General features: G+C 29.4%; 1 pseudogene; it reads right to left on the reverse strand.

The window, feature by feature from the left end:
* Positions 1–2,565: 2,565 nt before the first annotated feature.
* Positions 2,566–16,728, reverse strand: LOC142317632 (neuropeptide CCHamide-1 receptor-like; annotated as a pseudogene).
* Positions 16,729–26,691: the final 9,963 nt, after the last annotated feature.

Consider the following 26,691-nt stretch of genomic DNA (forward strand, 5'->3'; position numbering starts at 1 on the left):
TACACGATTTTTCATTACTAATTACCAAAAGTACCACCAATCTGTATACATATTAAAAAAAAATAGAATAATGATTCAGCTATTACCAGCAAAAATTTAACGAACATAATACTCTTACATATTCAATTAATTAAAGATTACTTTCCCAGTATTTAGTACTTTCTTACTCTTTGCATTGTCTGCAGCAGTAAGAACTAAGTACTACTATTTATTAAAAAAAGGTTTATGCATTTATTATTTACTAATCCTAGAACGATCTAGTGCACTGTACCTTCCATTGAGACGTGTGCAGACTATTTGCTTTCCAACTATTTTCACACATTTATATCAAGCACAGTCCTAGTGTCGTTTCAGCCAGTATTGAAATTGCAACCTTTAAATAATTATAAATATAACAAAAAATAAATAAAAGAAATCAAAAAAGTAAATTATTACTGTCGTTTAAGATATTTCAAACTAACCTCCATACACTATAATAACTTTAAGAAGTTTAATTTTAAATTAAATATTAAAATATTTTTTTTTACTGACCATCGCTAGTAAATGATGTCAAAAACATTTCTTTATTTATTAGCGTATTATCGTTAACGTGTAAACATGTAACTCATACAACACTATCTCTAATGGTTAGCCGTAAGACGTTAAAAAAAGGTCCAAAGCCATATGTGTTACTATACGTATTCCAATATAAACGTTTTTCCTTTTTTAAGTGATCGGATAAAAAAATACTGACCATTCCATTTGAAAAATTCATGATATTATTGCAATAACGGTCAAGGTCAAATTCAAGGTCACTAAATCACCTAGAGTGATTAAAGTGAAACACCTATATATATATATATTTATTTATACATACGCACGCGCAAACACACACACACACACATCCGTGAAACTAAAAATTGAAAATGAAATGAATTATGAACTCAGAAACAATCAAATTTATAAATAAAGTCAAAGAGTTTTATAAGAAAGGGTCTAAGAAATCTTGAATCCACCCAATTTTAATTCTAGTCTGGTTTCATTTTTTATTTTCTCTTACTCAGCTGTCAGTAGATGATGAAGATGATGATATTATGACATTTTTTTACGTAATTTGTAGAATATTTTCTTTTAAGGATATCTTATAGAGGGTACAAATTGGTAATGTCATCATAATTAGTTTACTATCCCCTTTATTTTTAATCTATTCCCAATCCCCAAGATAAAGATGCTACGATTTGCTAATGATATAGTAATTCTAGATGAGAGTAAGAAAGATTTAGAAGAAATAATGAACGGCATGAATGATGTTCTACGCAAGAATTACCGCTTGAAAATAAACAAGAACAAAACGAAAGTAATAAAATGTAGTAGAAATAATGTAGATGAACCACAGAATATAAAAGCAGAAAGTGAAAAAATTACGGAGGTAGAAGAATTTTGTTATGTAGGAAGTAGAATTACTAAAGATGGACGAAGCAGGACCGATATAAAATGCCGAATAGCACAGGCGAAACGAGCCTTCCTTATTAAATATGATTTGTTTACATCAAAAATTAATTTAAACGTCATGAAACATTTTTGGAAGTATATGTTTGGAGCGTAGCTTTGTATGGAAATGAAGCTTGTACGATCGGAGTACATGAAAAGAAAAGATTGGAAATTTTTGAAATGTGGTGCTATAGGAGAATTTTAAAAATCAGATGGGTGGATAAAGTGACAAATGAAGAGGTGTTGCGACAAATTGACGAAGAAAGATCCATTTGATAAATATAATTAAAAGAAGAGACAGACTTATAAGCCACATATTAAGGCATCCTGGAATAGTTGCTTTAATATTGGGGGACAGATAGAAGAGATCAATTGTGCAGGCAGACAACGTTTGGATTATGTAAAGCAAATTGTTAGGGATGTAGGAAGTAGGGGATATACCGAGACGAAACAGCTGCACTAGATAGGGAATCTTGGAGAGGTACATCAAACCAGTCAAATGGGTAAAGACAAAAAAAAATCAGTTTACGTACTTTGTTTAACCGCGTTTAAACACGTTTACGTGTTTATTTTTGAGTTAATGTTTACAACATTAGGTTAAACATTTGTTTACACCAACAATTAAAAACTAACTAATTGAGCATAATGAACAGGAAATAGCGGTTATTATTCACTAATTTTGAATTACTTCATTACTATAACTTCTATAGTTAAAAAATAAAATTCTGAAAAACTTTCCAAATGAAGTACTTTCTGTTCTTTACTAGCTTGACGGATTTTTTCTTTACAACTCCTTAAAAATATATTATATTAGCACAGGAAAAAGGGCTTTATTCAACTAATATTGTCTGAAAAAGCTATAATATTCACTCTGGATTAAAAATTAATACCGTTCATGAAACCCACATCTACGAAAACAACACATGTATAATATAGTTCTGTATTTTTTTGTTAAATTTTTACTAGCTTTTGGTCATCTAACACACATTTTTATAATCATATTTTTTCAGGAACTAGTTATTTGCCTCATATTATGATAATAGATACAAAATAATTTACATTAAATATTAGAAATCATAAATAATAGGTACAAAATTATCGCTTATAAAGCAAAAAATACGTACTCGCCTTCACATTTTTCGCATCTAATAAACCATCAAGTTTTTCAACATGACTGAACATATAGTGACTAGTAATTACAGAATTATGATGTCGACATATCGAACTATTCATATGAACTTAAGTCATATCGTTTACCGTCTAAATTGTTTAATACAGCAGAATAAATATCTATTGAAATGTTTACGAAACTCTTTACTCATGAAGTACAACGCGATAGGATTAGTACATGAATAAAAAAAAATTAAACAAAGACGTACAATGCGATATACTTTCCAGTACGTATCCAATTCTTCTCCATAATAATTATAAAAATAGACCCACAACATACATATATTCGTGGGAAGAAAACATATAATGTATACAATGACGAAAGCGAGAACAACACTTGCTACTCTCTTCCGAGCTTTAATTTGATTCAAATGACCTTGTTGTTCACCGGGCATATTCCTAGTAGTAAGCATAAGATGCCGTGCCATTAGCACGTAAAGAACTCCTATAATACTTAGCGGTATTACACAGTAGGCAATGAAATTAAATAATACTATAATTTTTGCGTAAAATAGTCCGAATTGTTTTGGAAAAGGAGTACAATATTCTATAATTTCGTTATTAATCAGCGTTATACTATAAACTTTAGAAAATGCTGCAGCCGGTAATGTAAGAAGTAAAGAAAATAACCAGATTGCTGTGATGATGTTAAGAGGTTTTGTGACGTGTCGGCGAATAGGATTTACAATCGCGCGATAACGTTCTGCGCTTAAAGCAATAAGTGTAAATACCGAAACTCCAATGGATACACCTTTTGAAGCTTCTACTAATCTACATACTAATTCACCCCAAGGCCAAGATTCTGTCGTAAAAATTAAAGATGTGAACGGTACATATGTTACGATTACCAATAGTCCACTGATGGCTAGATTGAGGATATAAGTATTCGGCTCATTACGCACGATTCTGTCCCTTGCAAATATCAATATTAACGTACCATTACCTAATGAGCCAACCAGGAGGATTATGAGCACAAATAAAACAAAAAAAATATCTCTTTCCTGTCGTTGAGCATGCCATAAGTATTTATCATCTGTATAAATTTTAATTTGTATTTGATCATCATAAGCAAAAGCTTGGAATTCATCATCTATATTCCTGGAACAGAAAATAAACAACTATTTCTTTAATTTATGTTAAATATATAAAATTAGTATATTATTAATGTTATGCAAATAAATACTTATTGAGTTATAGACGTAAATCATTGACAAAACTGTCTGCTATTTATACCAATACACAACTAAATCGTAATTGCAAATAAGCTGACTTCGTAGTCGAGATTTCTAAGGTTTAAATCCTAGTGAAGGCAGTTACTTTTAACGGATTTGAATATTAGATCGTGGAAACAGGTTTTCTTTAGTGGTAAACCTCCAGGAAAGATTTGGTTCTTTGGTGGTTTGATTTCAATTAACCACTCATCTCAGCAATGTTAGATATTAATTAAATTATAAGAAAATAATCTTTTAACAGTATGAATAAATTTTTCTTCAATTCGTTGGTAACTTTTCAAATCATTCTGGAAGTTACAAGTAAAATAATATTTTAACATTTTACTGTGATTTCTTATCATACAGTAAGGTTTAAATTCGTTGAGTAATGCACGCGTTTTTCTTATTACGTTGAAACCATTTTTTTTTATTACAGAGCAAGCTGGGAGAAAAGTCTTTTGAAACGCTATTTATCTTTTTTTTGTCTTTTGAATTTTTTTATCAAAATTAATTTTGTAACTACTTTCCCAATTTGTTTCTGACAGTAATGTTCTGAAATATCTAATTGAATCTTTATTGATAATCCGTTTAAAAAAATAAAAATAAATATTTTTTGGTCGCAGCTTATCGTTATTAAATGATACTTCTATAACTTTACAACTAAGAATTAAAAGATTGCAATCTAATGAAAAGCATTAAAAATTATCTTTCGGTTTTATAAAAAAAATGTTGATACATGTAGGCGAATTCCTTGTAATTCTAGATGGCTGGAAGAACAGAATATTTAGAATTGCTTACTCAAACTAAGTTTATAATCCATTCCACAAAACACTAGCATTGTGGAGAATGATAACATTAAAATATTCTCACAATTTTTTTTCTTTCTTTTTTTTTGTTTTGTCATTTAACTGGTTTGAAGCATGAAGCTCTCTAACATCCCCTATCAAGTGCCAATCGTTTCATTTCGGTATACCCCTTACATCCTTGATTCCTAACAATTTGTTTTACATATTCCAAACGTTGCCTGCCTGCAAAATTTTTCCCTTCTACCTGTCCCTCCAGTATTAAATCGACTATTCCAGGATGCCTTAATATGTGGCCTATAAGTCTGACTGTTCTTTTAACTCTATTTTTCCAAATGCTTCTTTCTAATCAATTTTTATATCAATTTCATATTTACCTTTTCTAATGATCTTGACTGACAAATGAGTTTTCGATTATTTCAAAATTACTTGATTTAATTTACTACATACGTTTTTATTATAATTACTATATTAATAAATTAAGAAAATCTATTTGTTTTGTTTACTGCTCACTTTAGAAATATTGTTACTTATTTCAGACAATTTTGTTATATAAGATTACAATAATATTCAGTTCAGAATAAGCAATCTCCATCTAATCATATCAATATTAGCAGTCTCCGACATAAAATTGCTAATTACTTGGTTTTCACTAAAAGAGTTGAGTTTAATTTTAATAACAAGCTCAGAAAAGTATGATACAAATAATAAGATAATAATGTCGACAAAATTTATTAATATGACTTTAAAGCAGTTTCTTGCTATTTCCCAAAAAAATACTTTGATGGGATTGCTGACTTTGGATTGACATCCACATATAACGTTTAGTCAATGCCCGTCCTTTTATTCAAGGTCATTGTTTTTTATTATTATTTTTCGCGTTTATTTCCTTCTTCTTATTTATTTGTTATTACCGGTTAATCTTATCTTTCAATTTTTTTTATCTATTTCCTGTTTTCAGTAAATTAATGACCTAAAAAGGACATCCGCTTGATTGTTGACCTTTTCATTTATATCATTTTACTGTTACATTTTAATTTAACCTTTTTCTAAACTTTCTAAAATGTTCTTCTTCCTTTAATAAATTTTTAATTATTTTTATTGATTCTTACATTTTCATAGGGGTACTTCCTTCTTTTATTAAATGCGTTGCATAATCAGAATCTTATTTTCGATTTTTAAAAGAACTCACGTGTTTGCTACATTTTAATTTTAATTTTTTCCCGTTTGTCAAAAGTATGTTGCATTGTATTAACATTTTATTTTGTATATACCGTTATTGTCATAAATATATTTTTCTTCTATAATACAAAAAAAAAAATGTATGAAAATAATAATTTGTATGTCGGTGTAAATTTTTTTTACATTATATTTCTAATTTTTGTGCTAAAAATAGTATTTTATAGAAGTACACCTGTAACGTATTTTGGTTTTTAATTCATATGATAATGCATGTGATTTTTTACTCGTTGCAATTTAAAAAAATATATATCTTTTGATTTTATTAGCTCATCATTTATGTTTAAGAATATTTGTTGAGGTTACAACAACAGATGTTTATTACCGTTTACTTTTGAAATGTATTTAATGATTATACAGCATCGATTAATTTATATATTTTATTTTTATCTTTAAAGTTTAGTTTGTCAAAACCTAAAAAATAGGCCTTCTTCTCGTTTCATAGTATTTTTATTTGTGAAACCGTGGATGGAAATTATTATTTATTTTATTTTTCGTAAAATATAAAAGCATATTTATAACTTATCTTGAGTAGAATTCATTTAATAAATTTTAACATAAAGTTGTATTTATTGATAGTAGCGTTGAAAAATATTTTGAAAACTTACAATAAAAAATGTAGAATTATTATTTTTAACTTGATATAAAACGTTAACATCGAACTGTAAAATTAATACAAATAAAACTGTAAATCAATAAAACTGTAAAAATTTAAACAAGATAAATTACATTACTTAATAGTTTAACCAAAACCAAGGTGTTAATTCAGTATAAGAAATAAAAGAATGTACAAATTTAAAGGCTTTACAACTGAAAGATTTATTTAAAGTATTATTAATGTAATTAAATACTATCTATAAGTAAATGTTTAACTAGTTATAAAGGTATACTTATGTTTTTAATAACAAAATAAACCTTGCTGCATTTTTTGGATTTAGTTTATTTTTTTAAAAAACACAAACTTATTTAGAAGCAACCGGAAAAAATTTAAAGTGATGAATGTAAAATTAAGAATGAAAATTTTAAGTGAATTTTCAACATATTCATGAACAATGAAATTAAACTGAATATTATTACACAACTGTATCGTAATTATATAACATTTATAATTAGAAAATAATAATGAAATATAAAACAACGGATTGACCTGAAAAAAAAAACAATTAAAATTATTAGATCTACTCGTGATCTTCTTCATTTCTACGACTGATAATACTTATCATTATTTAACTGTCTTATTTAATTCATCCTAATTTTATTAATAAAATAAAAAAATAAAAGATGTGAATGTGAAGATGTGAAAAGATGTGAATTAATCATCCAGAGAAGAGCTTTCTTTTCTGGATGATTAATTCACTATATAAGCTTATGCATGGGAACATGAAGTGGAAATATTGTAGAGTATGAAAAATGCTATCCCTGATTGGCATTCAAACCCGACACCTCAGGATGAAAGACTGAGACGCTACCACTCCGCCTCGGAGATCGGCTCCGTGACAAAATGACGGTGTTACATTATAATAATAAGATCTATAATTAACTTTATAAGACTGGTTAAACATTAGAGTTATTGATGTAATTGAATACTAGAAAAAACAATCAACTTAATGAAACTGTATGTTACATGAATATCATCATATCATATGAAATCTTGATTGTTAGTTTCTTTTTAAGCTAATAAACAATAATTTTAAGAACAATACCGAATATTAATCGAATACCTCCTATTCAGGACTAACAGCTTTAAATAAAACTATACAAATACAAATTATTTTAAAAACAAGTATATTTGTACCAGATACATTTCAAATAAAAAGTAAGAACACTCACCAAACTTTGGCGTTTTCGGACTGTTGATCCATCATCAGCAGTCAAATTATGCACAATTAAAATGTAGTTAAAATGCTAGTAGTTAATACGTGTATACATGTATCACAATTAAAAATGAGTGATACTTATTAAATTATTCCGTTCTTACATCAGGTCTACCAATTTAAACATTGTATTATCATATTCAATTTGTTTATTTATAATTTTGTATTTATTTTTTTATTTACTAATATTATATTTTTCTAATATATAAATTTCTTTATAACTGTTATTATTTATGTCTAATATTTCTAAATTATTAGAAATATCAGTAATTTTATGTTTATTTTACAATATAAAATCAATAACATTTGAAAATTTAATTTTTCCTATTTTGCAATTGTTATAGCACTCTGAAAACCTTTTTATTAACAACCTGGTGGTTTTCCTGCATAAATATATAATCATTATTATTGTTACTGGTTATAAATGTGGTTTCTTCTAATACATATTTTTGTTATTAAAATATGATTTTTTTTAAATTAATTTATATTTTTGTAATATTTTTTTATTTAGTCAAATTCTTTATTAATTTTAACTGAGGTGAATCAGCTATCCTAGGGTGTTGTGCATCGTCAAAATTCTTCTTTTCGTTTTGCCGCTTACTTTGTTGGTTCTTTGTTTTGTTTCATTGTTTCTTCGTTTGATTATTTTTTCATTGTGTGATTGATAAAAATTTTTTTGGTGTTTTCTTTTACTTTTTTTGCTCTGAACTTGATCAATGTTCTTTAGACTCATCTTACTATATATTTATCTATGTTTAATATATATTTATTGTATAAAATATATATAAAAATTCATACGTATATACACCGTTCTTTGAGGGATTTCAATCAAAACCTCACTCTACATACAATTTTATTTTTTTGTATTTAAGTTTATTTACGGTTCCGATAAATTTGAACCAATTGTCAATTAAGGACTGCGGAAAAAAATACATCATTATTATTAGGATATGTGTATGATATTTTTAAAAGTATTTAATTTGTTTATCAAAATCGTGTTAGAATTTGTATGAGATCTTTATACATTATGACTTGGTCTCATATAAACATTTGTTATGATTTTCTTATTTATTATTACCTGGGATGTAAGGTAGACGGTATATGTGTTTGGGGTAAGAGTTTGTGTGTGTGTGTGTGTTGCCATTTTCGTCAAAAATTAATGGACCGATTTTTATGAGGTTTTTTGTATTACATAGGTATTAGCTTAGAGTAGATTATTGGATTACTTTTACGGTTATAAGTCGCCAGGGGGCGCTGCAGTAAATATATTTCTTCAAAACGAATTTCTAATGTTTTTAAGTCTTTCTAATTAATATTTTAATATTTAATTATTTTCTTTAATTATCCAATTTAATTTTGTCGTGGGGTTTTTACAATTTTTATTTTATTTACTTGTATTTTTTGTTTCTCGTATTATTTATTTCAATATTTATGTCAAGATAGTTAGATAATGCTGCAATTTATATCAGATTCATTGTAATTTAAATTTTTTTAATATAAATTTGTTCGTTATTAATTATGTTGCATTCATTATCTATTTTCTTGTTATGTATAATCTATTTGTCATCAACGTATAGTATCCACAACAATACCTCACGGATATTCGTAATACTGTATACTACATATTTTTCAAACTGTTGTATGTACTTGGTTTCTGTAAATTAAGTTGTACCCCTCTTATTTTTCTTATAATCAACATAATTAATATATTAAAGTAGTAACATTTGTAGTCGCCATTTTGGTTCAAATGATCAGAATCTAATTTTTTTAATACCGTTTTGCTTTTTTCCAAAGAGCTTTAAAATGTATCATATGACCAAATGTCCCATTTAAATTTTTGAGAGGTCTCTCCCCTCCCCTGAAGGCTGAAAACTTTAAATTTTGGCCTACTGAATTTGTTTCTCTTATCGGAGAAGATTTTCTAAGAGAGAAATCGGGATACCTAAAATAACAAAACAGGAACATACAACCGTAAATCATGCTGTCTGAAAGAAATGTTTTTTGGCCACCAATTTGGATTAGGTGATCATCGGACTTTATTTTAAATTGTATAATTTTTCTCGATTTGCCCCCTTTTTCAACAGCTCAAAAATAAAAAAAGAGTGAAATATACGTTCACTCTTATATACGTTTGTGTTGAAGTAGTCCCTTACAAGGAAGAATGCTGCTAAACGTAATAAAGTAATCAAAAGTATAATCTCAATTATAAAGTAAGTTAGTTCGCAGCAACCGGTGTACTTCCGATAATGTTGCTGGTAATAGTAAACTCATAGCTAAACCTTCAGTTTGAAGAAAATACTTCCCATTAAATTTGAAATAATTCTGCATGCACATATTCCTTATTTTACTGATTATGTTATTCACATTTATGGGATTATCATTATTATTAATGTGATTATTTTTTATTATTTCTATTGTTTAATTTAAAGGAATATATGTTATATCAAATGAAACTATTTTTGTTTAATTTTTAATTAAATAATTACTTTAATCTATTTATTAATTAAAATTATTTTTTTTTTTTGTTTTACGTGTTTACCATACACATTTTATTATATTTATAAAATATTTTTCCATAGTTTTAACAATGTCATACAATGCTGCTATTCTAAAATTAATAAGAGGCCGATAGTAATAATAATTATTATTAATACGGCCTCTTATTAATTTGTTTAAGTGTTTTGGTAAACATGTAAATTTTGGGGCACCCGGTATAAAAGGACATAATCGTATATGATTTTTATATTATTATTATAATAATATCATTTTTTTTTTTCACTTCATTTATCCCGCCGCTCGGAGCCGGAACAAGCATTTAAGCATTACTCAGCTCCGGAGGGGTGCCTTCGCCTCAAAATATCTTGGCAGAACAAAAGGTCTCGCCCAGGTAGCCGGGTCTCGGTCTTGCAGTACATGCCATGTCTCTAATGAGAGGACCTCAAAGGGGTCCGTTTACCGGGACTCCAATCTTAGTGCCCTGCCTCTTACGGAGAACCCCCAAAGGAATCCCCCACCGGGACTACATTCTTACATCCTTCCCCCAGAAGGAGTCCCCATCCAATCATTGATGGTGGGACGCCGGAGCTTCCAATCCCTCCTGGACGAAGCTGTCCCCCACTGACATCCATCAGAACTGAGCAGGCGCCGCATCTTTATGTCGCAGGTGCATCTCCTTGCATCTCCTACCCATGGGTGCACGTCCATGCAACCGACAGGAAGGACCCCGAGCTTCTCGTCGGCAGTGCTTCCGTAGATGACCGGCCTCACCACAAGTGAAACAGTGGCCATTACGATCTGGCTCGGTACACGAATTGGCCGTGGCCTGGCTTCCAGCAGCGAAAACAAAGTTTGTCAAGTGAACGTCTCATAGCCCTACAAGCCATCCATCTCATACGGATACCTCCATCACCCAATAATTAATCCGCAAGGATGGGTGGCACAGCCACAGTGACCAGCTGCGTCGCACTATAGGCCGGTCGCATAGACATAACTTCGATCGCCACAGATTCCCCCGTGATTTTTCAAAACTCCGTAATGAACACATCCTCAGTGTTGAGTACATCCACATTCTTAATAAGGACGTGGACCCTCCTACCATAGGCCCTGTCACAGCCGTAGTGGTTCCCTCGACCTTCGCAAAAATACTGCGAATAAGTATTCGCGGAAAACGTCCTGGAATGACCACACTTCTCCAATCCAGAGGCCTCTCCTGAGGAGTACAAGGAACCCCCTACTACCACCCTTTCACTTCTTTCTTTCCTCTGCAACCGGTGGAGAAAGACGCAATCTCCGTTTACCAGATGTCTTCGAAATCCCCTGCCCCACTTCCATATCATCGTCAGACCGTACTGAAAGAGGCAGGAAGTCCTCCCCATGGCCGCTACTACCTCTCTGCCTCTCTGCGTCTTTCTATCAGTCACTCCTCACGCCCATATTCCGCAATATCCATTTCCGCCGCACTATCGGTCGCGCTACTGTCGGAGGAGACCTCACTCACCAAAACCCGAGAAGCACCAAAATCCCCTCCAACCGGTAGGGAAGCGTCCACGGACCGATCTGGCTCAGTCATATTCCAACAACAAAAAATAAATTAAAGAAAAGAAATCTAAATTGAAACAAAATTAATCAACGGATACTAACAACTGTGTAACCAAGCAAACAGTCCTTGGTTACTGTAAGTTAACACCAGAAAACAAAATTTAAAACAAGCAAAAACGAAACAAAACGACTAAATTACAATACAAAACCGTAAGGAAAGCTGCAGAAATATGGAGCGGGAAAAAAACGTCCGAACGCATCGAGAGCTTACATCATCATCATCATTATTATTATTATTATTTTGAAAAAGATTTTACGAAAATTGAAGGTGATGTAGCACCATCAGTTAATACATTGTTTGTAAATATTTAAGATCGGTTCAGTTTGTCCGATAAATTTGACGAAATGACGAAAATGTTGGAGGAATATATGAAAGAAAATAATCAATTAAAAGGAAATAAAAAATATAAAGAAAATATTGCAAGGTAAAGATAGCAAAATCGAAATCTTAACAAATAAACTCAATAAAATACAACAGTACAAGAGAAGAAAATATCTGAAAATACATGGTGTTGAAACTAAAGGAATTGTTACTTCGAAAGAACAATTTAATGAAACTGCGCGGGACGTTCGTTTTACTCATTTCGAACTTAAAAAAGCTTATAAAATTAAGACAAAAAGTTCTTCTATTTTGTTGGTTAAATTTAGCGATGAGAAAAAATGTATTTTAAAAGGAAAAAAGTGGTGGAATACAAAATATACTGAAGATAAAAAGAACTTTACAGTTTATTTTTTAATAACTCATTAATACCTGAACTACGACGTTTGTACAGAGAAGTACGCAGAAAATGTCGTCTAAACAACATTAAATTCATTTGGATCAAGAATAGGCGAATTTTAGTTAGAAATGAAGAAAATGGAAATGTTTTTAATATTGCTTCTCTGAAAGATCTAGAAAAAATTTTATGAATGTTTTTGTTATTTGTTGTTTTAAAATCAAGGCCATACAGTTGTGTTAAGTAGGCATAATCATCATCTTAAAAGATAAGTGATTAATAGTAATAATAATTTAAAATCAAAGCCAAATAGTTTTTATTAATGTAGGTATAATCATTATCGTAAAAGATAAAGAGAATAATAGTTATGATTCTACGAATTTTATTTCATGCACTCTGGATCAGGCATCAGCTTTTAAAAAATAGTCAAATTAATGTTTATAAAACTGTAGATCAGTGGAATGAAGAAAAGAGATTATTAAAAAATAATGATTCAAATTCTGGTTTGAATTTATTCCACTTGAATATTAGGTCGCTTAGAAAGCATTTTGATGAGCTTGTGATTGTATTGAATGTATCCTTTTTTTAAATTGTTTTTTTAAGTAAGTTAATGTAAGTAAAGCCGATTTGCCTTTGTTTAAAGTACCGAATTATTACGCGGTTTTTAAGATAAGGGATAATAAATTTGATTGTGGTCTATTATTGTTTTTTGATAAGAGTTGGTATTCCAGGAAATAAATCAATCTTTTTCTAGTTTTGGTAGTATTTATGGTACTATTAAGTCCATTTATAAATAATACAATAAAATAATAGTTAAGTAAAGTACTTATTTATTAAGTAAAAGTATTTACAACAAATAGCTATTCTTGAATTCGGTGCTAGACAACACAAATTAAACATACAATTACGTAAAGCTAGTAGCTCAACCGCTCGCTAGGCGGCTAAACGGGATCCCAAAAACTGGGATCTCAAGAAAATATAAGAAAAAGCAGCTCACGATCATACCTCACCTTGAGTTCGCTTTGGCATGCACGGTGATAATATATGTTCCTAAGCATCTATAAAATATTCTTACATCATATTTTTGCACGTTACATTTTATTGTATAATATTTTTGTAGATCTAATTTTATAGTACTAAAACTTCTATTACCAATTTTGCATCGTTTGAAGTAAAATTTGTATTGTATAGATAGATCATAAGAAGTTTTTTTGTTTTACTTTAGTTCTATTATTTTTTGAAGTCAGTTTTTATTTTTATTTTTTATATTATTTTATTTTTATTTCCTGTTTGGAATGGTAAATTCTTAATTCAAGTTTCAATCTATAATGAATTGTGTTGTTTTCCTGTTAGTAAGTGTTATCTCCCCACAAGATATTTCTAACCGATTGCTAAAAATTGATAAAATATTGATTATTTATGTGATTTTTATAAGAATATATTTAATTATTTATCTAAATAATTACAATTTTTAATTATTGGAAAATGGAAAGTGTTTTATAAAAAAAGTCTTTTTCGCTTGACGAAAAGATGTTAGCTGTTAGAAGTTATATACCCGTTTATCTACTTTACATAAAAGCTAAATTCTGCTAAATTCATTGTGGGTTACATTCAAAAATACAAGGAAGATAAAACTTAGAATCTAATCTCGCTACTATATAAAAGACAACGCATATTTCGTTTGTTACCGATAATCGTGAAAACCACTGAACAAATCACAACGAAATTTTAAATCTAGTTTTTTTATAACCCCGCCGAAGTATTTACCGCAGTTCAAACCTTACTTATATTTACATAACAAATCCATAAACATAAGAAATGTTATATATTTCTTTAAAAATCAATTTGGTCAATGATCAAGAGCTTTATTAAAGCTTTTAACAGGTTGACTGCCATGAGACATTACTGATGTCTCAACCAGTTATCCATTATTGCTGTGAGACATCGTTTGATGTCTCAGTTTCGCAATCCAATATTGCTATGAGACATCAAACGATGGCTCACTGTAATTTTACAATTAAGAAGCAAAATCACGTTATATATTATTTTCAAGATAAAATTCTGCATATTTTTGTGTTGTATGTAAGACAGAAGTGTTTCTTTATATTTGAAATTAAAGAATCATCAAATAGAAGCAAAATAAACATAATTTAAAAGTGTTGTAATAAAATATGAATTAATTTTATTTGTTTAATAAGTTTAGTTACCTTTAATATCAAGTACTCTTTAAAATATTTAATTCAAATTTTACTTTAAAATATACAATTCAAAGTACAATTATCAAGAAGATGTGATATTATTATAGAAGAGAGTGACTTTTATTAATTTATTTTACAAAAAAGTATAGCAATTAATAAAAACAGTATTCAAACAATTCTGGGATTGTAGCTTTAAAGATAAATACAATTAGTTGTTTTTAAGTAAAAGATATTATAATTCAGTATAAATATATTAAACATTCTGAGACATCAACTGGAGTCTCTTTATCTATGGTTGTTATGAGACACAAATTGATTTCTCATCTTTATTTTTGGATGTTTCAAAAAGTAAAGATGCAAAGTGAAATTAATATTAAAATTGAGTAACAAGGTTACAAAACCTTTATTGAAATTGAAAAAAAATGGCAGCATTAGTGGATATTTTTAGCAAAATAAGTATAGCAGGTTTGGAAATTTTGCATTATTTAGTGTGGCAGTAAACCTGTTAAAGTAAAATTTTATTATAGATTTTGTAGCCAAAATACAGGTAGAAGGGCATATTTATATTGTGCAACAAGTAAGGGGCAACATCGATAAACTGGTCGAGAGATAAATTCATAGATATAGCAGCTTCTAAAAGGTTTTGGGTTAAATACATCTTTGCCTTTTAAAATGAATCTGTTTTTAAACCTTTAAAGACGGAAGTTTAAGTCTGAGATTTAAGCCTTTTAAAGTGAATCTGATAATAAAATAGCAAAATTGTTAAATTGTTTTGGGAACTGTTAAATAATTTATTACTCTCTTTTTGTCATAGTACTACTTTTATAGACGGGATCGGGAAATAGATTTAGATAAAATAAAAATTATTATATTCATACATGCGGATTATTGATCTAAGTGCACTAGATAAGTATAAGCAAGGATATTCTCCTATAAATATAATTATGTACAGATCACGTTTATATCATTTTTATTTATCTCAAGGCATTTAAAAACGTAAGTGGTGGCAGGAGGATTTCTCGAATGAATTTGGAAATATATTACAGCTAAATACAACTTTTCACTAAAATCCAGCACATAAACCCTTATAAATAGTCTAATGTTATCACTGTTGTTTAGCAGGTTCAAAACAAGGGTATGTACATGTGTATTCAGTCTAACCATATATTTAGAACTGAAACGGTTAATCTCATCCAAAACATACGGGATCCCTATAAATTCATGTATTTCAGAATTCCTTACTAATAAACGCGGTTGGATTACTTTTCTCAATTCCTTGTTCTGTGCCTTTGGATCATATAATAAAAAGGAAGAGGAAATTATATGTAGTAGATATTTATAAAAAAATTATTATTTACAAATTTATATTAATTTATGATTATAATAGGTGTAACCTAACGAATATATTAAATAGTTTTTTTGTTTTTGTTGAACACAGCTATTAATCTCCAACTTTTTCTTCGGAATGTGTATTTAAAGTCATTAACTGACTTGAAGGAAACAAAGCTTACAGCAAATTCTCTATATTCCCTTTTATTCTGGCTTGCAACCTATATCAACCGCTGTTATACGATAATTAAATGAATAAATTGTAATTTTTCTGTAGTATATGAAACAATGTTATCCTGACTAATCGAGAAAATCCAGATAAACGGCAGAAACACTACCACTCCATTACGGAGATCGGCTATTAAGTATAATAATGAAACGATTTGGTGGGTATTATAATTCATTAGAAGAAATATTGGGTTAATAAAAACTTTTTTAGCAGATTATTTCATTTAAAATTTGCTAAAAAATTGAGCGATCTCTCTTTCTCTCCCTCTCTCCCTCGTTCTCTCTCTCTCTGTGTAGTGCGTGAGCGCTCGTGTGTGTGTGTGTGTTTGTGTGTGTGTGTATTAATACCTGTTATTACCTTGAGGAAGATAATCCCCAGGTCCAGAACACATCTACGTTCCACGTCCAGAGCGGTAACAACTGTACATACGTACTATACATAATGCTGGCTAACGGAACTCCGTGTTTTCCTCGGAAGTGATATTTTCTTCGACATGATTCCACCGACACGTCGTTCTACAAGAACTAAACTTTAAGACCACCTGCAGATATGAACTCATAAAATGATTAAGGCGGTATAAATGCATTTATACCGCCTTTAGTGCTAGCGATGTAACGACCAGGGTTGAAGTGATTGTAGATGTAACGGAGACCGTTCGGTTGTCCACATGCTCCCTACTATGGCAACAATGTATCTAAGGTGCTTATGTATGTCGGTTCATGGGAACCCTGCAAACTTCGGTGTGTAAGAGCCTGGACTCAGTGCATAGATTGCACGTCCGCTCTCTTCCAGGACATATGCCGGTTCCACCGGAGAACCGGACCGGACCTCCAGGGTTCGTAGCCTTAGAGTGGGGGTATACCCCGACGACTAGCCTTGTTACAGAAGGAATCAAAATTATCGTGCAGATTGAACAACCAAACGTGACAGAGGTTTCACGTAAACACCCTCATCATGAACCACCCATTTCACCTGAGGCGAAACGGAACGTGCAGAATTATTCATGAATAAGAAAGGATGGAATATGAAGCTAAGAGTTTACAGTGAGCTTTATTCAAGAGGAATATACATAAACCAAACTATCTTGTAATTACGAATGATGATGGCAATTTTTCAAGAGTAAGGTCTTCTTATTGTAAGAAAAAAGGAAATGCGCTGGAGGCTAAGTTAAGGATATCATAAAAATATACAATGAACTTCACGTAGAGACGAATAACGATATACAGTCACAGAAGTTCCTAGGACTTAAGATTATTGCTGAATTTTCTTTACATGTTGATCCGGATAGCACACTCAATCCCTCAAAGGGTATTTTGGTCTATCAGTATCTGCTGAATTGCACAGGACAAGAAATAGTTGACGACATGACACAAGGAGTAAAAGTGCCGTAGATTGAACATGAGAAGAAACGGCGAAGTCCTACCTTCTGCTTCTTATATCCTCACCTTTAACAAAGGTGAGGATCTTTGTTAAAAGATCCTCACCGGAGAAAGTGCGTGCAGGAATAACCGATTAGATGTGCGGGATTTTGCACCGCAACCAAAGAGATGTTTAAAGTGTCAACGGTTTGGTCACACCGCTGCCCGATGTGAAAAATCGTAAATGTACATGAGTGGTGAAGAGGTTCATGAAGGGGAACCCGGTAAGGATCCTCCTTCTTGTGTAAACTGTAAATGAGACCATTCGTGCAGATCAAAAAATTATCCTGTTTACAAAGACGAAGCAGCTATACAGGAAGTAAAAACTCTGCAGAAGGTCAGCTATTTTGAGATAAAGAAGATTGTAAACGCGAGCCTAAATCAAAAACTGCTGTTGATACAAACCAGCTTCTTGGCAAACTTGCGCTTACTTTGGCTAGTATGATTGGGAGAATAATCGAAAACAAAATGAAGTCTCTTACTTGTAAGGAAATCACAAGATCATCAATAAAGATACAGACTCCCGATAATACGTCGATCAAGAACAAAAGTAAATCTGATCAGAAGAAGACAGAGATACTAAACTAGAGGTTCAAGTTCGTCTGCATAACTTGTCAGATGACTGTGCAAAGAAAGTGATTTTTTAGGAGTCTTCTACGGAGGCTTCTAAGCAACAGCTAAGGTGGTCTCTAAACCACAGAGGCCACCAAAAACTACACAGGGGTGACCTGTTTCCTCGCTGCCTGAGGTGGTGACTGGTGCGATTCCTGTTGTGGGGGTTTTCCTGATTCCCACCTCTCAATCGGCGCCTTAACCAACCTCCGACCCATGTCCGTCGTCGTCCGTGGCTTCGATGATCTCCGATTTGAAAGCCAGGAGCTACACGGGCGATGGCATACTTAACGAACATGTAGCTGTTCGAAAGATAAAAAAGCATGGCCGAAAGGCAAACCAAGAGATTAACTAATTAAAAAATTAGTGTCGATTCTTCAATGGAACTCAATGGATGTTTGTCAAACATCCATGAGTTCTAATGCTTGGTACACGATGGAGTCCCAATTTGTCTATGTTCGCAAGAAATGTATTCCTTGCAAAATTAAAATTTCTACCTAAGAAGACATAATATATATCGGCGAGATTAACCGCCAAATATATGAGATAGAGGTGGAGTAGCTGTATCGAATAGAGCTACCATGAATCGGTTGAAATGAACACAATTCTGCTAGTGGTTGCAATCACAATGTAGCATACGCTGCATATCACTATCTCCAAGATACAAATTATTTTTTTTTTAAAATGAAGAATAATAATTATATTCAAAGATCTCATATATGATTTTTCCAAATTCTATTTCCAATTTTATACATTTATTTTAGTATGATAAATCTATTAATAATAATATGTAATCAATCTAAAAACCTGTTTCTACATATACTAATGAGATTAATAACTTATAATAATCATTCGTTACTCTGAAAACGATTAGGTCATGTAAACCGAAGAAGCTCTATTCGTTTAATTATGATATTCAATGAAGTAGTAGATGCGAAAGAGTTAAAATAACAATTTTTTTTACCAGATGCTGGCAAAACAACATAACGTTTTTTTAGTTGACAGTCGTGTGTTTCTACTCATTTGAGTAGATGAAACATCTGCTCTGCTTCATTATATTAAATAAAGGAAAAGCGTTGAATTGAGACAAGTACAGAATCGTGTTACATGTGTATATGCCAACGCGATAGTGCCCTTCTCTTAATCTATTGCATCGTTGAACAGCAGCCCCTTCAGCGTTGGACTGTGTTTATTTTTGACCATTCGGCGTTAAAGAAAATACAGTATTTGTCAGTCGTGGGACTTATATTTTTTAGAGTGCTGACTATGCTGATAGACTAGAAGTTAAAATTTGAAATTGCCAAGTGAGAAAGTTGATCAAAATAAAACAAGAGGCTCACATGAGCAAAAAAGAAGCCATCGATGGAACGATTTTTACCTCCTCAATCAAACTGTTGAAGGAAACTAAAAAGTCTAAAAACAAAAGCTATAGAGTATGAAAGACAGTCTCCTGTATTTCTGACAAAATATTTAAATTTTTCAACTGACTGACACAGCCGAGATGAACAGGACGATGGCAGTATTGATGAGAGTACGAATACTCAGAATACAAGAATTGAAGATGACTGAAGAAATCAATGATGGTCAGTCGTCGTATTTCACAAAGTACAACCTGGAGGACATTGCATGCTCACGGACTGCCGCCTTATCACGTTCAGAAAGTTCATCACTTCCTTCTTGGTGACCATGCCAGACGACTGCAGTTTTGTCAATGGGTAGATAATAATTTCCTTTAATTCCGTTCATTCTATTTTTGGACAAAAATACTTCTACCCATAATGGCATTAACAACTCACGGAATTCACATCACTGGTCTGAAGAACACCCACCTTCTTTGATTGAATTCAGATTCCAGTTACGATTTTCGGTTAACGGTTGATGTGATAAGGTCTACAACCAAATAATAGGTCTTTCATGGTAGAACAATGACTCATGGGAAGAAATTATCTGAAATTCTTTAATAATGAATTTCTTACAGCCCTTGAAAATTTCTCACTGGCGAAACTAATTGAAATGTAGTAACAACTTGAGGGAGCACCAACACATTTCCGGAATGAAGGAAGATAACTTTTATATGTAAGATTTACTAGTAAAAGAAATGGACGTAGAAGGCTGGCAAATTTTCCATCTAGAACATCGGACCTTACTCTTCTTACTGTTTATGGTAATGGAAAAGATACGAGTTACAAGTATAATATAGACTCACGTGATAAACTGATCGCTCACATACCAATGCTGCTGCCCTCATAACGGAACACGAGAATATCATCATATTGGCGACAGAAAGACACAGGAAACGAGATGAAAAGTGCATCGATGTCAGTGGTAGAATTTTCGAATATTTACTATAAATTAATACCGTATAAACCATATTGGTTATTCTTTTTTAAATAAATTATAATTATTTTAAATTTTCAAGGGTCTAACATCATTGTCCTTATAAAAACTGTTTTTGAAATTTACAAATTCATAAAATTCTTTGTTTTGTTATTTAATAGATGTTGATTTTTTACATTTTTCTTAGATTTTATTACATCAATTTCCTAAAAATTAAGTTCTCTAAAATTTGGAAAAATAAATGTTTTGCATTTATTAGTTAGTTAATGATGTTTGTATTGTACTTCAAACCTACACAAAGTATTTTTCATCACCGAATTATTCTGTTTTAAGTTGGATATCATGAAAATTACGAAAGCTACAATAGCACATGTTTTATTTGATCTCTGAACACAAAAAAAAATAATAAGCCATAAAGCTTACCCCTTATAGAACGCCTTAGAATTACGTGCAGCTCATTATACTGGGGAAACTGAAATCCTGACAAAAGTTTTCTGTACCCGTAACTCGATAACAAATCGTTTTCCGATATCTGTTTGTGTAATTTTTTAAATGTATTATCACAGCCCTGGGAACAGGACTACTGCTCAACCTCTAGGGGTTAGCCACTAAATCGTCCTGCTTAATTTAGTTATTTATTAATATTAATACTAGTACCCAAATTAAACTTGATATGATAATTTCATTATTTACTTCAGTAGATAAATGAATAAACATCGTTAATTGTTAATTTTCTTTCTACTTTAAATTGAATAACTTAACTGGATGATTAGGTTTCTCTAGAGTGATAACGCCTATAACATCTTATATTAAATATTTTGAAATAAAATCTTTTGTAGTTATTTTAGTTAAAAAAATAAACAGAATCAACCGGCACAAAAAAGAGGTTACTTAACCACAAAAAAGCAGTTCAAAAAAGCAGAAGATACTTCACCATTGATCGTTAAGAATTATCGTTTTTTACCGACGAAGTAGTACTTAAAAATGATTTATTGAATTTTTACAAATGTAAGAATAATTTCACGATAAAACAATGAACATAAATAAATTTATGTAAGCAGAAATTAGGCTACGTATTCGTAGAGTCCTAATTAATTAATTTTCCTAAAAAAAACCAGTACTGAGCACCAGTTACTATTTACTTCTTATAACTAGTGATATTACAAAAAGTTAATTATTCATTCATACTTCACGTTTAAGCTAAACATAAAATTAATTTTGGCTTAGTAAAGCGACTTGTTCTTTTTTCTTTTATTTTCAAGTTTTATTTTTTCTTAATATATTTACTTTTGTTTAACTTGGTTTATTAAACTTTACTGATATAATTCTTCACGCTTTACATTTCGCAAACATAAGTCAAGCACTTGCATTGTAAAACTCAATTACCTTTTTTTATTTTCTAGTTATTAATAATTATTCTAATAAAGAAATAAAAAATCTATGCTGCTCTTTATTTAGACTGTATACTGCACTAAATAAAATATTATTAAAGCTATCGCTATTTTGTTATTGTTATTATTATATATATATATATATTTTTTTTTATTAATAATTTTTAATCAGGCCACGATTACTGTTAGTTAATAAAGAAATTTAACCTAAAATGATGATTTGATAATAAACATATAGTGAACTTTCTCTCCTAAAAGACACATATGTGAGAAAGTGAGACTCCATCTCACAATCTCACTTTCGATTCAAGTTAGCCGTAGTCATAAGCGAGAGGAAGCACCAAGGATATCCAGGGTCATCTAAGAATAGTGTACTTGTGCATTTCCATCACATTTCCTGACGGATTTCTATCGGTGACTATCAGAATGATGACTCCAACATGAAAAAACTTAAGCTGATGTAGATAATTATATTCATATACGTAATTATATTTTTTAAAAAAAGTTCATTTGACCAACATACATTTATCGTTAGTTATTACCATAGCCCGCGGAGCAAAACTATCCGAACAACCACCAGGAGCTACTACCTCTTATTTATTAAATCACCTATCTTTTTTTTTAAATTTCAAAATTAAACTTTTCTTAGAGTTTCAGTATTGATGATCATAATTTAATATTTTTTTTTTTTAAATTTAACTGCTTTTATGTATGATTTATTATTTACTTTTATTCTTTTTTAAAACTTATTAATTTTATTTTATTTTCATTGTGCAGTATTTAATATTTTTCCCCAGTGTAACAACCTCTTTTTTTAATGACAGCATTTTATCTCAATCCCACCGTATTTATCAATGTAATGGTATATGAAATTTAATTATAATAATTATGTTACTAATATAATTAATATATATATATATATATATATATATATATATATAGTAACAGCATGAAATTTGTTATATTAGTAATATAATTATTATATATATATTATTACATATATATATATAGAAAAGACTTTTCTTCAGTTTATACTAGAGAAATGTATTTATTTTATGTCCTGAAAGAAGGATCTCACAATTTATCGCAGGAAATGTAGAGGTTATTTTTATAGAAGTTGGGTGACCTCGAAATTCTACAGCTGGTAAACGAGTTTATCAAATTACTGCTAACTATCAACTTATTAAAATAAGCGTTGGTACACTTGAATATCTGCACAAAAAGAATGACAATGAAAAATCCTATTTTGAATGTAAACTACCTTGTTAAAATAGGAAATCCGCAGAACAAAAATTTATAAAATTACAACAAAAAAAAATATTACTTTTCCTAATCCATATTTTGGAAGAATTGAATATCAACTAAGAAAAAAAAGAAAAAAGACCCAAATATTCAGAAAACATTAAAAACATGAACTCTAAAGATAAAATGTGTTCAAGTAATTATCGAGATATTTGGATTAGAAAATTTAAAACACTAATTAATATCTTATTAAAATAAGGATAATTTTCATAAATATAAACATAAAAAACCAAGCACAAAAGCATATTTCTAGGAAAGTAGCAATTAAATAAACAGTTCACTTTTCATTTCATTCTTCCAGACAAAAATTATGACAAATCCAGAAATCTGGAAAAATGGTCGGGAAATAGATAAGAGTTAGAAAAAGGAAGCTTGAATTTTATTAATTTTATTTTATACCATTAAAAAGTTATAAGCATTTAAAATTTAATATAATCAACGAAGAATAGTTATGTCTAATTTTATTACACGAGTTTTAAAAGTTAAAAGCTTATTTCGTAAAAGTAATGCTGAAATAAAATTTGAAAAAAAATCGAATTAATAGATCGAGACAAAATATTTATAAATACACAAGAGATATTGCACTGTTGAAAGAGATAATTGCCAAATTATTAAAAAAATAATTTTAGTGTTAAAAAATCCTTTATATTTTCTTCCATCTACTTTTTCGAATTATAATTCATTCTAATTTAATATGATGAAATTTAATAATACATTAATATACATTTACTCGTACATTACTATTACACTCCTTACAAAAAAAAAAGTGCTTGGAGATATGGTCAAGGAATTTTACTTGTACAATAATGTCATACCTAATGTATTTTATATTTAATATTCTTTAGAGATATAAAAGAGTGTTCATTTAATATAAATGTGTTTTAAAAATTATTAATCGATTATTCCAAAATTGGTGTAATTTATAATTATGTATCAATATTAAATGATGTTATAAAATGTATAATATTTAAAAATAGGTTACGTATATATTATAGGTTACTCACGATATATGATAAAAAGGAAATATTTGCGCTCAGGATATAAATTACTAAATATAAGTTTATTAATTATACATTTTTATATTATTATCAATATCAGGAACATATTTTTTAAAGAAGATATGCATAATACGGCTACAGAAATGACATCAGATCCGCCTCCGTATTTTTATAATTCTGTACAGTTTGTTTTAAAAATTTATCAGTATACAGGTTTGCTTCCTTTCAAAGAAACTACAGCTGAACTCGGATATTATATTTATGATATCAAATGCAAAAAATTTATTTTCACCCATATTATCTACTTACTATTATACGGTTTAGTAATTGTTTACTATTTCACATTTATGAATGAAGAAAATAATATGTCACCATTTAACATTCTTAATTACAGTAATTTTTTTCTTATATTTTTACTGCACATGACCATAATTGCTTTTTATAGAAACTTCCATAATATATTGATAAGTTTTGATTTTTTTGATAAGAATGTGGCGACTGGTTTTCAGTTAAAAAACTGTAAATATTTTGAAAATGTACAAACCAGAAACATCAACGGAATGTTAGGTTTTATAATATTTCCTTTACTTTTATTTTATTGTCTACTATGGTACATGAAAATAAACGTCGTCAGTTCGATTTACATTTTTTTAACTGGAGTACTTGAATATATTCCGTTTCACATCAATTCGATATTGATAATTTCAATAATAAGAGGTATAACTAATCGAGTAAACATAATTCGTGATTTAATAAAAGAATTTTCGATGGATATTAAATATGGGACATTCAAAAACCGTTCTCCTTCAAAGTTTATTGAAAAAATAAGATCTTCCCATCATGATTTAGTACTTTGCCTAAGAGCAATGAATGACTCTTACTCACCGTTCAATTCGTTCATGGAATTTTTTATCACACTGGAAACAATTATTTCAATGTTTTCATTAATTAAGACCGATTATATATATGCAAAAATATTACTCACGATATCTGTGTTTTATAATGCAACTGTATATTCAGTTATAGCGATTCTTGCTACTAAGCAAAAAAATATGGTAAGCACTTTGTTTCAATTGTTATGTAAATGTATTTTATTCCGCAGAGAATTGTAAAAATTGCTTAGAATATATTGTTAAATAATATTATATGAATAATAAAAACCATATTTATATAATAAAATAATTTTTATTTTATTAATATTAATAATAAATTATTTTTTCGTTTACGATGGAACCATACAAAATACTTACTGAAATGCTGAACTTTACTTAATGTTATATTTATTAACTTTGACTAAGTTAAATTTAAGCAATATGTATCAAAAATGTCGTCTAAAAGACAGAATATTTAACATTAGTTATGAAAATAAACAATAATACAATATAATTTAATTCAATGTTATCTTTAAAATACGTATATCTAATTAAAATCTAAAATTACTTTATCTATTCCAGTAAACCATTCCAGTAAATAAGGAAATTAGTAAGAATTTTGTTATAATATGTTTGTTTCATCATTACATAATCTAATACAAATTGTGTTTTTTATAGAATTTGAAAAAAATGACTAGTTTTTGTTTTATATCAGATACTTTAAATGTTTTCCAATTATAAAAACGACTACAAGATAAATTAACAGAATAATGTTCGAAAATATGTATAAATTGCTAGAGTTTTCTTAATACCCTTGTTAATAATAAATAATACTTTCACGTATCGATTTTGCTTTGTTAAAACGATGTAAATAACATTATAAAAAAATAACAACTTTGATGAAACTAAAAGAATAGAGAGAAAGCTGAACATAAATGAGAGAAGAATACACGTAGGAAGTAAATAAATTAAAATAAGGATATAAATTAAGCCAAAAAGCCGTTTTAAATTATTTATTTATTGATAAGATTACACAATAAATAATCAGATTATGAAAAAAATTAAAAGATACACATCGTTCAGACCATTTAATTATATTAAATAATAATTAATCTATAATTTATTAAATAGTATTAAATAATTGATAATTTCCTAATTATAGACTACAAATATTTTTGCTGAATAGTAACTCGCGAAAATTTAATGAAAAAAAAATTGATATCTTTTACAATTATTGGTATGCTTTTATACATCTTAAAATATTAGTAAAAATTCAGCTTAAAAATTCATAAAAAAAAAGATCACAGAATTAATGCCACTTTTAATAATTACATTTTCCACAAACCAAAAATGATTTGCATGTTTGAAATTATTAGAAATTTTTAGTATTCAAAGAACATTGGTCGAGTTTCTAAGATTTAAAA

Source organism: Lycorma delicatula, chromosome 1, assembly GCF_047948215.1.
Source record: "Lycorma delicatula isolate Av1 chromosome 1, ASM4794821v1, whole genome shotgun sequence".
NCBI classification, from domain to species: Eukaryota; Metazoa; Arthropoda; class Insecta; order Hemiptera; family Fulgoridae; genus Lycorma; species Lycorma delicatula.